The sequence below is a fragment of the Rhinolophus sinicus genome, chromosome 8, assembly GCF_057876585.1.
Source record: "Rhinolophus sinicus isolate RSI-liver-muscle chromosome 8, RSI-T2T, whole genome shotgun sequence".
NCBI classification, from domain to species: Eukaryota; Metazoa; Chordata; class Mammalia; order Chiroptera; family Rhinolophidae; genus Rhinolophus; species Rhinolophus sinicus.
In genome coordinates, this window is record NC_142508.1 from 32777222 (window position 1) to 32791795 (window position 14574).

General features: G+C 38.9%; 1 non-coding gene across 6 annotated transcripts in view; it reads left to right on the top strand.

The window, feature by feature from the left end:
* Positions 1-14574, top strand: part of LOC109437569 (uncharacterized) — a 41086-nt gene that overhangs the window by 5368 nt on the left and 21144 nt on the right. For 4 of the 6 annotated variants that reach the window (XR_012490373.2, XR_012490374.2, XR_012490375.2 and 1 more), the window contains exons 2-5: positions 8616-8770; positions 9532-9640; positions 10067-10212; positions 12511-12625. This is a non-coding gene — a transcript (uncharacterized LOC109437569). Of the gene's footprint in view, positions 1-8615; positions 8771-9531; positions 9641-10066; positions 10213-12510; positions 12626-14175; positions 14477-14574 lie in introns of those variants that run through there. The other 2 variants (XR_012490378.2, XR_012490377.2) reach the window with 2 other exon arrangements.

The window sequence follows — 14574 nt, forward strand, 5'->3', positions numbered from 1 at the left end:
ACACTAGAAGCAATCAACCAACACCATTATATTCCTTAGTTTTCCAAAAATGTTTTGAAAATGTCTTATACAGAGTCATTTAACTCCTTGCTTCTTACAAGTGGTTGATTAGATTCAATGGAGATATTTTGTGTATCTTTATAAATGGTTCACATTACGAATGCCCTCTTGACTACTGGAAGTAGAACAATTAGCATTTATAATTCATCCTTCATATACCGGGGTGCCAAAAAAATGTATACAAGTGGACACTTTGGTCAATGTTGCTCAAGCAGTAGTTAATCATAATCAGAAGTGTCTGGATGCTGATGGTAACCACTTTGAGCACCTCTTGTAATTGCAGAAGTCAGACATGACTTGTATTCATCTTTTGTTATCAGTATATGTTGAGTATTACAATTTCAATACAGTTTTCCTTTCTTAAAATGTGTATACATTTTTTGGCACCCTGTGTATGTATATGCATATGCATGTGTATATGTATGTATTCAGAATAAAAATTTAAGACAATATGCACAATTGGGCAAAGAGTCATCATCTGATGAGACTCAATAAATACAGTCATCCCTCAGTATCCTCAGGGGATTGGCTCCAGAACCCCTGAAAATACCAAAATCTGAGGATGCTTAAGTCCCTCATAGAATATGATTTGGTATTCGCATATACCTATGCACATCCTTCTGTATACTTTAAGTCATCTCTAGGTTACTTATAATACATAATACAATGTAAATGCTAAGTAAATAATTGTCATACTATATTGTTTAGGGAATAATGACAAGTATATACATGTAAATCTGAAATCTGATTTTATTTCACATCTGATGAAACTCGATATGTGAAATGTATGAATAAAGGAATGTTCATCTATTTTTCTATTTGGTTGTATGTCTTATTCTTAATTAATTACAGGAGATTTTATGTATTACCAATACTGTTTAATTTACACAGATGCTATGTAATCCTGTAGAAAAATCAGAAAATTAAACTAAACCAGACTGCAAAATTGAAGGGTGTCGTGGGGAAGTACTTACAATCTCACTCTCTAGAAATGATGAGTTTGAGTTGCAAATGGAAAATAAAATAAAGACAAGGATTCTTTGGAATAAATGAGCAAGTCATGATGCAACAGCTTGTCATTAGACTATTTTTTTAAACACCAGTCTTTTGAAAATCGTTGGCCTTCATGTAAAGTAAAATTGCTAAAATCTGCATCTTGTCCTGAGTCAGATACGTTTCTGTTAAAATCCTTACTATTTTATTGGGAATTGAAAGCTATAATGGAGGTTTATTAAAATTTATTTTAAACAATATCTTCTTTTTTTTCTTTCCTTTTCTTTTCTTCTTACTTTATTATTCATACTCATGTTCACTGGGAATTCTAGCATTCCCCTTTCTTAGTTATTTTCCTCACATGAGAAAAAGTTCTTTAGTTGACTCTGAATTTGATGACAATTCTACTCTAATAATGTCAATGTTGGATACTGGATCATTTTCAGTAGTGGGAGTACTGTTTTCTAGTCAAAATTATAAATGCTCCTTATGATTTTTGATCAATTTCTGCACTCATTTTTTCTTCTTTTCCTGAGCATTGTACTAGTTGGCTTTTTAGATGCCATGTATTTTTAAATTTTTTAGTATAAATTTAATATATGTATTTTAAAATACAGTATTTAATTGGAGCAAATATATATAAATATTTCAGTTATATTCATTAACTTAAGTCATACAAATTATATTTAACACCAAAATAGGTGTACATAAAAATTTGTATCAAAATTAGAAATATTAATAAATACAAACAGCAGAAAATTGTGCTCGAGGTTTCCATACAAATTAAGTGAAAAAAATTTCATAACATAACAATTTATCACTGTTTTAAGTCAATTAAAAGGGAAGGTTTCTTGTTAAGTAGGTTATTTTCCTGGTTAAAAAATTGTTTTTCCAGAGAATGTTTGATATTTGATCAAATTATTTGTTAAAAGTCAAATACATCAACAAATAAAATTTATGTCTTACCTAATTGCTCTTAAAACTATTTTTTAAATCACACAAACGTATATGTGTAATAAAACTTCCCATTTTATCCTACAGTACTGTGGGTTATAGCTATAAACAATCAGAAGGACTTGTCAATTTCCCTCAAGACCAATCAGTGACCTTAAGATTGCAAGAGACAACCTTTCATTCCTTGCACAGGAAACCCTCACTTGCATAACTCCTGCCAGTGCAGGGGAGGATCCTGTTTTTATTTACAATTTTTATATTTTTGTAAACGTGAACTTTTGCAATACATTTTTGCTTTTTAAGTATTGCATAAATTATTATTTATCTTGATCACAGAATTTTTAGCATCCCCTCAAATATTGCTCCCGAGGTGAGAGCCTCACTTGCCTTACTCTAATCCTGGTACTAATTTAAAGAACTCTTTTAATTTAATAGGAAAAGTTCATCACTTCGAAAGATAAATGAAGCGCATGAGAAAACAATTTTAAAAAGAATACATAGATATATAATAAACATCGAGAAAACAATGTGTATACAAGATAGCACTCAAAAATCTGTTGTGATGGTTTAGGTAGAGGTTGGTATAAATTATTAAATTTCTATTAACAGAAAAAAAATCCTATCTAGTCCTTCCTAGACTCTATCATTTCCTTCTAAGAAATGACAGAATTAGTCAAACTGGAACTTTAGGATCACCACTAAGGACTAAATAAATGGGAGGGGCTGATCATACAAATTAATGGGAGGGGATTGTCATATAAAACCAGCCTTAACCAGCCACTGTCTCCCGGTTGAAAGCTTCAAGACTATTACAACATGGCCCAAAACAACTTTCCAAACAGTAAGTTTTCCACGCACCTGACTGTGGTTTTCAGTTCTGTTGGTTTGGGGAGGAAATGGGGCTGAACATCTAGCGGGATTGACGGAAGCTGTGGGTTTTCCATTTTTCAAACTTTTAAAATCATTGTAGTGGGGGAAATCCAGTTTCTCTCACGTGATATGAAAATAAGCTGTTTTCTGTGCATTTGAACATTGAGAATTTCATAAAATGCAGACATTCAAGAAATAAAGAAGACAAAATCTTGCTTCAGGAAGGAAGATGGGAGGAAAGAACAGATGGGGAAAAGGAAAAGGAGAGAGACACATTCAAAGGAAGAAACTGGAAGGCATCAAAAAGTTCAGAGACCAGAATGTCTTTGGAATCAAAGTCGCTTCCATATTTCCTTCTTGACTCCGGTTTTTCATAACGTCTATCTAAGCAGGCTGGAAATTCTGTTGGCTTTAATCTGTAAATATTTTAGGAATCTGATTATTTCTCAGTCCACTCCTACCATTGTCACTCTGGGTTTTCGAAAGGTCCACCTAACTGATCTGTTTCAACCTGGCCCCTCATTCAATCTATTTTCAACACGGTAGCCTAAGTGATCTTATTAAACCTTCAACTAGATCATGTCTTTTATCTATTGAAAACTCTTCTGTGACTTCCCACAGTCCTGGGAGGAAAAGGCACATGGCCCCACCATGCCCCACCCTGAAGGCCTTGAACCTCATCTGCTCCTGGTTTGTTCCCTCTTCAGCATTTCTAGCCTTCTTGCTGTAGTTGAATAGGCCAGGCAGGCCCCCATTTCCTACCCCCAATCCCTGCAATATTCCTCTCCCAAATGTCCACGTTGCTCCCTCTCTAATCTCCTTCAGGTCTTTGCTTAACTGGATCCCACTGAGATCTTCTCTAACTACCGTATTTTGCCATGTATAATGCGCACTTTTTGCCCAAGTTTGTAAGGGAAAAATAAGGATGTGCATTATACATGGGTAGTACGAATTACGTAGCTCTATAATTTTTTAAAAAATTGGTGTATATTGGGGAACTGTGTTTTTCCATGACCCATCAGCTTCATGTCAAGTTGTTTTCAATCTAGTTATGAGGGTGCGCAGCTCATTGGCCCATGTGGGAATCCAACTGGCGGCTTTCTTGTTATAAGCACTGTGCTCTAACCACTGAGCGAAACGGCCACCCTATAAATGTTTTTAATTCTTTTATTTATGCTTATCAGTTAAAAGTGTAACTCTAGAAATCAATAACGATATCCGTATGCAAAATATTTTTATCCACTTTATTTTCCCAACCATTCCTATTCCTTCTCCACCTTGTCCGTAGGCATCCATCCATTCTAGTGTATTACATGTCCTTTGGTTATATATGTGTGTATCCTTGATAAGTACACAGCATTTTTTTTGGTGTGATACATTTTATTTAGATTAGATGATCTTTATTGAATAACTTGTTTTCCTCTAATTTTTTTAATCAAGAAATAACACATTCAGTAAAATGCATAAATCTTAAGTATGCAGTTTGATTAATTTTTATGTGTTCACCCATGTCGGCATATGCATTTTCAATTTATAGAAATAATATTGCACTACATAAACCTCATTCTACGTCTTTCTTGACCTAATACTATACTTTTGGGACCTATTATCTTTCTTCTTTGTCATTTTTTTCCCTCATTGTTTTGGTCTTATGCATAAAGTTTCATCATGGGCATCTGCCACTACCATTCTCCTAGTGATGGGCATCTAGGTTGCTTCAGTTGTTACTACAAACAGCATTCTGAAAAATACATCTTGGAGATCTGGGTGAGAAATGGATTACAACGTTACAATTACTTACTATACATAATTTTAACAAGCATAGCCTGATTGTCCTACAGATGATCTAGAATAAATTACATTCCTGCCAGCTCTCCAGAAGGGTTCTGATCTCCCGACTCTACCCCCATCATTGCAAGCATCTGACTTCCATCTGCTTTTCTAACTTTTGAACTGAAGGCTTCAATTATGGTGTGTTTAGTTCCAGCAATTTTTCCCATTACACATTTTGGTATGTTATTTAAGTCACTGTTTTCTATCTCAGTATAACATAGGTTTGCTTCTACATTATCTTTCATTTATTTTTACCTTTCACCTGTCTTTAATTTGTCACTTATATTATATATCATATATTGTGTGACCCAGGTTCATTTTCCTTCATATAGTAAGCCATTTTTTTTAACCCAACACCACCCTTTCCCTCTGATTTTGGAGGCTATAACTATCCCAAGTTCTCACATATAACAGGCCTGTTTCTTGGCTTTCTGTTGGGTTCCATTTGTCTAATTGTCTGTTTCTGCATCGTAGGGAAAAAAATTGTTTTTACTACTCTATTGTTTTATGTGGATGAGTAAATCTATCATCTTGATCCTTCTTTAACAAAATATCTTACCTACTTTGTGGGCTTTTATTCTCCCTATACATCTCAGGTTGCCCACAAAATACTATTGGATTTCTCCTCAAAAAACATAATCCTAGCCCAATCACGAGAAAAACATCAGATAAACCCCAATGAGGGTCTACAAAATGCCTGCTCAGTACTCTTCAAAATTATCAAGGTTGGGGCGGCCGGTTAGCTCAGTTGGTTAGAGCACAATGCTCGTAACACCAGGGTTGCTGGTTCGATCCCTGCATGGGCCAGTGTGAGCTGCACACTCCACAACGAGATTGAAACAACTACTTGACTTGGAGCTGATGGGTCCTGGAAAAACACACTTAAAATAAATAAAAGTTTAAAAAAAAAACTTAAAAAAATTATCAAGGTCATCAAAAACAAAGGAAGTGTGAGAACCTGTCAGAGCCCAAAGGAACCTAAGGAGATATGATGACCAAATGTGTTTTGTACACTGGATAGGATCCTAGAATAGAAAAAAGGATACTAGGTCAAAACTAAAATAAGTCTGAATAAAGTATGGACTTTAGTACTAATAACATATCAATATTGACTCATTACTTCTGATAAATGTACCATACTAAAATAAGATGTTAAATAAGGGAAACTGGGTGTGGAATATATGGGCACTCCCCATACTATCTTTGTAACTTCTCTGTAAATCAAAACACATTCTAGGGCAGCTGGATGGCTCAGTTGGTTAGAGTGAGAGCTCTTAACAACAGGGTTGCAGGTTCGACTCCCACATGGGCCAGTGAGCTGCACCATCCACAACTAGATTGAAGACAACGACTTGACTTGGAACTGATGGGCCCTGGAAAAACACACTATTCCCCAACATTCCCTAATTTAAAAAAAAAATTCTAAAATAATGTTTACTTTAAAGAGCTTACTGGTATTTTTATTTGGAAACGTGGTTCCCTAGTGAAAGATACTTAAAATGTTCTCTACAACCAACACTATGGTGGTGAATATTTATTTGCATTATCCGTATGCATATGTGTCAAATCTTATAGGGTGCAGACACAGTAGAGGAACTGCCAAGCTGCACCTCGTGCCAAGCTCCGTGCCCTGGAGCCAGAGGTGAAGTAGATCTTGATACAGCTCTCAAGGAGCCTTTTGTATATGGGGATAAAACATGTATCCTGGGTTGAAGAGATAGATCTTAATTTTATCTCTTTGCTTCCCTCGTTTATCTTTCATCTTTCTCTAGCTCTTTCTCATCTTCTCCTCCCTGCCCAGGCTCTACCTGTCAGTGTCTCAGGAACTCCTAACTTGCTTGTCCCCTCTCCCATGCCCTAGGTCTTAAGAGTGGGTACAGTCAAGGACCTATGAGCTGAAAAATGAAGGCATAAGATGGGTGGGGTCCAGTGAGGATTTTAAACCCAAGACCAATCTCAGAGCAGATCACTTTGCCATCAGAAAAATTCTATCACAGACTATTGGAACTTCTCTCTAAGCCATCATTTCTCTTAGTTTCTGATTAAAAGTGTATTGGTTTGGAGTGGGGGCAATTATTTTGCAGTTTTTAGGTAGTTTTAAGGGGTTTTAGATTTTCTTTGTGGGGGGCAGAGTTTTTCAGTAATTCAAACTTTCAACAAATGTTGGAGTAAATATTGTGCCATGCACAGTTGTCCAGGGCTTAGAAGGGGCCTGTGCTTGGTTTAATGCTCTGCTTTTCTATCTTGACATTGTTAACAAATGTTGAACAAAGAATCCAACATTTTTATTAGAATAGAATTTCATTGGAATATTTGCACTGGGTCCCAGAAATCATGTAGGGGTTCCTAATTCTGTTCACTAGGAATTTCATAGCGAACAAAACAGACAAACATGTCTTGTGGAACTTCATACCAGACGGAAAAGTCAGAAACAGGTGAACATGTAAAAGATTTCAGAGGGAGAGAAGACCAGTGAAGAAAATAAGACAGGGTGAAGCCAGAGAGCATGGCATGGAGTGTGGGTGAGCTTGGACTGGCGGGACAGGCAAGGACTCTGATAGTGTCCAAGCTGAGACCTGAGGAATGTGAAGGAGAGAGCTAGTCCATCATTGTGAGAAGGAGAGCATTGTGGAAAGAGGAGCAAGCACCAAGCTCTGGAGTAGGAAGAAGTTGGCCTGGTTGGGGAAAAGAAAGAAGTTAGGTGTGGTGGCTGGAGTACACACTTATTCTAAGGTGTAAAGCCAATTAGATCACCGTATGTGATGAGGTCAAAGAAACAGGTAGGGGCCTGGTTGACTAGTGAGATTCAAGAGAGTAAAAGGGTGATGTTCAAGTTAACCCTTCCCCTTTCAATGAAGTTCAATAGACCAGGAGGTAGTGGATTGGTATGCAATTGCAGATTTAGGCTTTCAGGAGGAACAAACATTCAAAGATCAAACCAAAAAGCACCCTCGTGGACTGGGAATACAAAGGAATTCTTTATTTTGCTGAAGGAATGTAATGGGTAGCCACAGCTGTAGTTTTTACTGGATCTTCCCTTTGCATAATGTGGAGTTTGACTGTCTGGGAATGACCTTAAACATTGCAAAACTGTACCAGAGGTAATAAAGAAATAAGATTGAACTTGTTTTTTATGAGGTGACAGTCAAAGCGACTCAGTACCTTAAAGTCTCCTGTACCTATGAGCATAGCTGTTGTACTTCCAATCGAACCTCTGGCATCCCCAGTAACTTTTCTTCTGCTCTCAGTTCACTAAGTTTAATTCTGCTACAAAGTCATATGTTCTAAAAGTGAATAGCCAAGTTTTCCAGATTTGGCAAATTCAAAGTGTCCCCTATCTAAAATCGTGTCATGTGGTATTTAATCCCTATTTGAAGATTCTACTGATAGTATGGAATTCCTTTTTCAGTTAATTTTGTTATCCCCATAGTGTTTTTAAAAAATATTTTGGGAACTAATCCTTTGTGTCTGCTATTGAGAGCAATGGACTTCAAAATGAATCAATATGCGTCAAAGAATTTAAATCAGAAACACTGAAAGGGGATTAATGGTGTCTGTATCACATATTCATTTGTAGGGGTTCAAATATTTATCATTTTAATGACATTTCATACATTTTCTTTATTCGTGTTGTTCTTGATCCATATGAAGAGTACACATCAATTTTTCATGGTTTTTGAAAATAGAAGGCCTTGACTCCCCAGTGAAGGCATTCAGATGAGCTGCAGAAGTTAAATAATCACCCTGGTGTGTTTAAGAGCTTTATAATTGCATGAGATTTCTTCCTAGTGTGTTCTGGTGGGTTCTAAATGAAGATGAAATGAGACAGTAGCTTGAACCTGAAGTTTGAATGTATGCGCATATAAGCTGACCTGTTAAATGCTTCTCTCCTAATCTTTCCACAGAGACCACAGCAAAGAATCACAGACGAAGCCGCACCAAATTCACAGAAGACCAATTGAATATCCTCATCAAAGCATTCAATCATACACCTTACCCAGGTTATGCTACCAAACAAAAGCTTGCTTTAGAAATCAACACTGAAGAGTCTAGAATCCAAGTAAGTTACAAGTTCTATATCACCAAGACAAGAAGCAGAAATCAGGGTCGGGGGACCATTAATTGAACACATATTACGTAACAGTGTGCTGAGGGCTTTGTGTGGAAATTCATGATCAACACACAGAATGAACTCATAAGGATGTTGCTCTTAGTCTCACTTCACGAATGTGGACACAGCATGAAAGTTCACAGGAGTTAGGAGTAACTGTGTAGGTACACATTCAGAGAAGAGGAAATGCTTGAGCTGGTTATCTTTTTAATGTATTGAAGTAACATTGGCTAATAACATCATATAAATTTCAGCTGTACAACTTTATAATACAAAATCTGTATGCTCCATTGTGTGCTCACCACCCAAAGTCTAGTCTCCTTCCATCATCGTCTTTTTGACCTCCTTTCCTCTCTTTATCCTCCCCCTACCCCTCTGGTAACCAGCATACTGTTGTCTGTGTCTATGAGTTTGTTTGTTGCTTTCTGTTTTATATCCAACAAAGTTATCCTTTGAACTGGTTCTTAAATGTATAATAATCACAGCATCTATTTATTAACATAAAAATATAATTATAGAAAATCATGTCGGGACCAGACTGTGAAGGGGCTAAATACCACTCCTTGACCTAAGACTTAGTTGAATGGGACAGGTATCAGTAATAATCCTGAGCTTAGGCCTGATGAGAATGACTCCCTTTGGGGAAAGGCAGTGATGGAGCTGAGATGACATAGACATGTTTAATTCTCTCGTTTTCTTTCCTCACTTAGATTTGGTTTCAGAATCGAAGAGCTAGGCACCGAGTTCAGACAAGATTAGAACCTGAGAAGGACTTAGAAGCAAGCCAAGACCAAGATCACCCTGAAGAGAAGATTCATGGTAAATAGCCTTCTCCAGTCCCATTCTCCAGCAGAGCCTCTTGGGTGTCCACGAACCTCTCTTCAGTAGTGGAGCCAACTACTATTCTGAATGGGAAAAGAATGTTCTCTCCCTCAGGGCCTCCTGGTCAGAGTCTTCTCCTGGCAAAGGATTCAACATAGCCCCTGAGAATTCTTCCCCACGTGATCCATGGGTTTTCTAAGAATTTCCCCTTCATACCCTCTTTCCATGGAAGTCCAGCAATGCAGCCATATACTGTGTTTCCTCTAGAAGCTTTCTCCTGGAATGGGCTGGGACAAGGCCCTCTCAAGGAAAGGCAATAGGTTCCAAATTAGATGGAGACCATGGGACATAGTTGGGTTCCTTGTCTGACTATGTAAACATCTCTGAAATGTTCCTTGACCCACAATCTTACACCTATCGTAGGTAGAGAAGATAGACGGTGTCGTACCAGCTATACTTCCTCCCAATTACACATCCTCATCACAGCATTTACAAACAACCCTTATCCTGGGATTGATTCCAGAGAGCAACTTGCTAAGCAAATTGGGGTTCCAGAGTCAAGAGTCCAAGTAAGTGATAATGAATTTGACTGTTCCCTCTCCTAGGGGTGTAGACGTATGAGAAGGGAAGCCATGCTGGCCTTGAGCTGTTCATCAGCATGCCAGGCACATCCCCACTCCAAGGCCTTTCATAAGCCGTTTTCTACGTCTGGTAGGTTCTACCCCCAGGAACTCACATGGTCTGCAACTCACATGGTCTGCTCTCTCCACCCGCTTCAGTTCTTTTCTTTTTCTTTTCTTTCTTTTTTTTTAAATGATTTTATTGGGGAAGGGAACAGGACTTTATTGGGAAACAGTGTGTACTTCTAGGACTTTTTCCAAGTCAAGTTGTTGTCCTTTTGATCTTAGTTGTGGAGGGTGCAGCTCAGCTCCCGGTCCAGTTGCTGTTGCTAGTTGCTAGTTGCAGGGGGTGCAGCCTACCATCCCTTGCAGGAGTTGAACCTGCAACCCTGTGGTTGAGAGGACGCGCTCCAACCAACTCAGCCATCCGGGAGCTCAGCAGCAGCTCAGCTCAAGGTGCTGTGTTCAGTCTTATTTGCAGGGGGCGGAGTTCAGTTCTTTTCTGTTGTAATCAATGTTGTATTTCTTGTGCTTTGAACAGTGCCTGGCACATGACACTCAACTTATTGAATGAAGGAAGGAAGGAATATTACTTCACACCGAATACGAGCCAGGCACTTGGCTGAAGTCTTTCTATCATATCCTTCAGCCTTTTTAATTATCCCGAGGTTCAAATTATGTGTCTGCTTTAGAGATTGAACATATAGCTCATCCAAAAAACAAACGAACAAACAAAACGAAACAGAAACAAACTCACAGAACTGAGAACAAACTGATGGTTGCCAGAGGGGAGGGGTGGGGATGGGCAGAAAAAGGGAAGAGGATTAAGAACCACAAACCTCCAGTTATAAAATAAGTCATGGGGATGTATAGTACAGCATAGGGAATATAATCAATACTATCGTGATAACTGTACGGTGACCTATTGCGGTGATCACTTTGTAAATAAATGTTGAATCACTATGTTGTACGCCAGAAACTAATAGAATATTGTATGTCAACTATAATTAAAAATAAAATTGAATTTTAAAAAGCCATAATCTAAGTAAATAAAGAGAAACAAACAACCCCAAAAAAACATTTAGCTCAGAGAAATGTAGCAGCCTACCTAAGGATTCATTGCTGCTGAATCCTAAAATGGAATGTAATTCTGCCAGTGGTGTGGGGGGGTGGGTCTGTGTTCAATACATAAATATGAGTGTTTGTAAAATTACATTATTATGTATAGTATATATAACATAAACATTTAATATGCATATGTATGTATAATTTATGGGTGCAAGCATGGATAGCAATGAATTATGTCTTGTAGGACAAAAAATTGTATGCTGGGTCATGTAAAAAATAGACATTTTTGAGAAGAAGATGGAAAGGATTCCAGGCACAGGGAAGAGCATGGTACTTTAGGGAGAGACCAGCACTTGTAAGGATGGGATTATGGGGACTTTCAGGATATGAAACCCATCACTTGATCATGAAGGTCCTAGGTGCGAGGTTCAGAAATTTGAGCTTTGGGGTGACCAGTTAGCTCAGTTGATTAGAGCACGGTACTCTTTTTCTTTTTTTTTTTTTTAAGGGGAACAGGACTTTTTTTTTTTTTTTTTTTTAAGGGGAACAGGACTTTTTTTTTTTTTTGGAACAGGACTTTATTGGGGAACAGTGTGTACTTCCAGGACTTCTTCCAAGCCAAGCTGTTGTCCTTTCAATCTTAGTTGTTTAGGGCTCAGCTCAGCTTCAGGTCCAGCTGCACTGTCAGTTGCAGGGGGTGCAGCCCACCATCCCCTACAGGAGTCAAGGAATTGAACCAGCAACCTTGTGGATCAGAGCTCACTGGCCATGTGGGAATCGAACCGGCAGCCCTCGGCATTAGGAGCATGGAGCTCCAACCACCTGAGCCACCGGGCCAGCCCGAGCGTGGTACTCTTAACAACAGGGTTGCTGGTTAGATCCCCACATGGGCCAGTGTGAGCTGCGCCCTCCACAACTAGATTGAAACAACTACTTGACTTGGAGCTGATGGGTCCTGGAAAAACACACTTAAATAAGTAAAAAAAGTTAAAAAAAATTTTTTGAGCTGTATCTTCAGAACTGGTAAATGTTCCTACATGTCATATGGACTATCAATTATTTTGGAATTGGGCCTAAAATGAACCACCTCTCTCTTCCCTTTTCCTTTTGAAAAAGAAGCAGTGGTGAGGCTTGCATGACATCAGTTGCTTTAATGAATTTTCTGTTTTATCCACTTAGATTTGGTTTCAAAATCGAAGATCTAGATTCCATGTACAGAAAAAAAGAGACTGTGATGAGCTCTAACAACAGAAACAAGACCAGGAACAAAATCTCTGAGACATGGGAGTTCAAGGTAATCAGCCTGTTGTTCCCATTTTGGCTAAAAGCAGAGCCTCCTGGTACCCAGCCCTTCCATGTGCTGGAGTCAACTCCAACTTTCTCTTGGAGATGAAAGAGTCCCGCTCAAGTGCCTTTTCAGGCTTCATGGAGTCCGGGGATCAGTCAGAATCCATGAAAACTCTTCCCAAGTCTGGGTCCTCCCAAGGAATTACATTGCCCTCTTTTCCAGCTGGATCTAGAAACCCCATCGGAATGTGAATTTTGTTCACCATTGCCTAGTGTTGTCATTGGAATTAACCCCTGGTCGTTCGCAAAAGGTGAACAAATTCACAGACTCAGCCTGAAATGAGGAGAGCAAGGAAGTTTATTCGAGAAGAAAGTTGTCAGCATAGAAGTTACTGGGGCAGAGAACTGCACCTAACTTCAGGTTAGCTTTTTCTTACATAGGAAAGGATAGGTAAATTTCCTTACTGCAGGAGATGTGATGTATAGACTGAGGTAATTTGACTAACATATGTTGGTTATATAACTATTTTCTTTCTGCACATGCTCTTACCCAGAATGCATACAGAAAAACCCACAGTGGTGGAGGGGGACCAAGCCTTAATGTTCATTTTATTTTTTTTCTTAATTTTTTTTTGAACAGGACTTTATTGAGGAACAGTGTGTACTTCCAGGACTTTTTTTCCAAGTCAAGTTGTTGTCCTTTCAATCTTAGTTGTGGAGGGTGCTGTTCACCTTCAAGTTGTTGTCCTTTCAATCTTAGTTGTGGAGGGCGCAGCTCAGCTCCAGGTCCAGTTGCTGTTGCTAGTTGCAGGGGGCGCAGCCCACCATCCCTTGCGGGACTCAAGGAATTGAACCTTGTGGTTGAGAGCCTGTGCTCCAACCAACTGAGCCATCCGGGAGGCAGCTCAGCTCAAGGTGCCGTGTTCTATCTTAGTTGCAGGGGGCAGAGCCCACCATCCCTTGCGGGACTCGAGGAATTGAACTGGCAACCTTGTGGTTGAGAGCCCACTGGCCCATGTGGGAATCGAACCAGCAGCCTTCGGAGTTAGGAGCATGGAGCTCTAACCTCCTGAGCCACCGGGCCTTGACCAATGTTCATTTTATTTTAATTGTATTATAATGAGGCTAGAGTTCAACTAACGGACAGATTTTAACAGTTTGCGCATGTGTGATGAACCAGTTAATACCAGTTGGGTCTTATCTCCTCTTTTTAGGAGTGTTTGGACATTTTGATTTATTTCCAGGGGATGAGGCTGGGTGGTTCCTGGGGAGGGGATAGAGGCCTGGGCAGTCCCCCTTCAGGTTCACTTTTATTAACCCTTTTCTGCCTTATCACCTGGTACATGGGAAACAATAAACTTTTGCGGGAGGTATGATTAAGTCAATGAAGAAATAAATGCTCAGGAGTATCCTGCCAGGGGCCAGCTAGTGCATGGTTTTCCCAGGAAGTAATAGGTTCCATGTTGGACTGGAAAGGTAGGAAAGAGTTTAACTTCCATATTTGTGTCTGTAAAGTGGCTTCATTGATTTTTCTTACCCCTGATCTTTCCTCCTAAGGTACAGAAATTACACCAAATGGCACCAATCTCATTAACAACTGTCTTATTTCTCTGAAGCCAGAACAGAATGGACCAAGAGATAAATTTGATGTCATCAGCCTGGGCTCCAAATCTCTCTCATCCTGGGAACATACCCTTCTAAATATACTGTCAGCTTCTTGAAAAGCTGAGCCTTCTGGAGATGGTAAACAGAACTTCAGGAGGCAGACAGATACAAGGCACCACACCGCCCTATCCAATGGAGCCTGGCTCCACTTCAGCAGATGTCAGAGAAAATGAAAATAAACTTATTCATATCATTTTTAAGTCATCACAGTATTGAGTGATACAGGGAAAAAGCAATGGATGTGTGATATTGTGATTTATAAGAAATACAGGTTTGCTCCTCATCTACAGA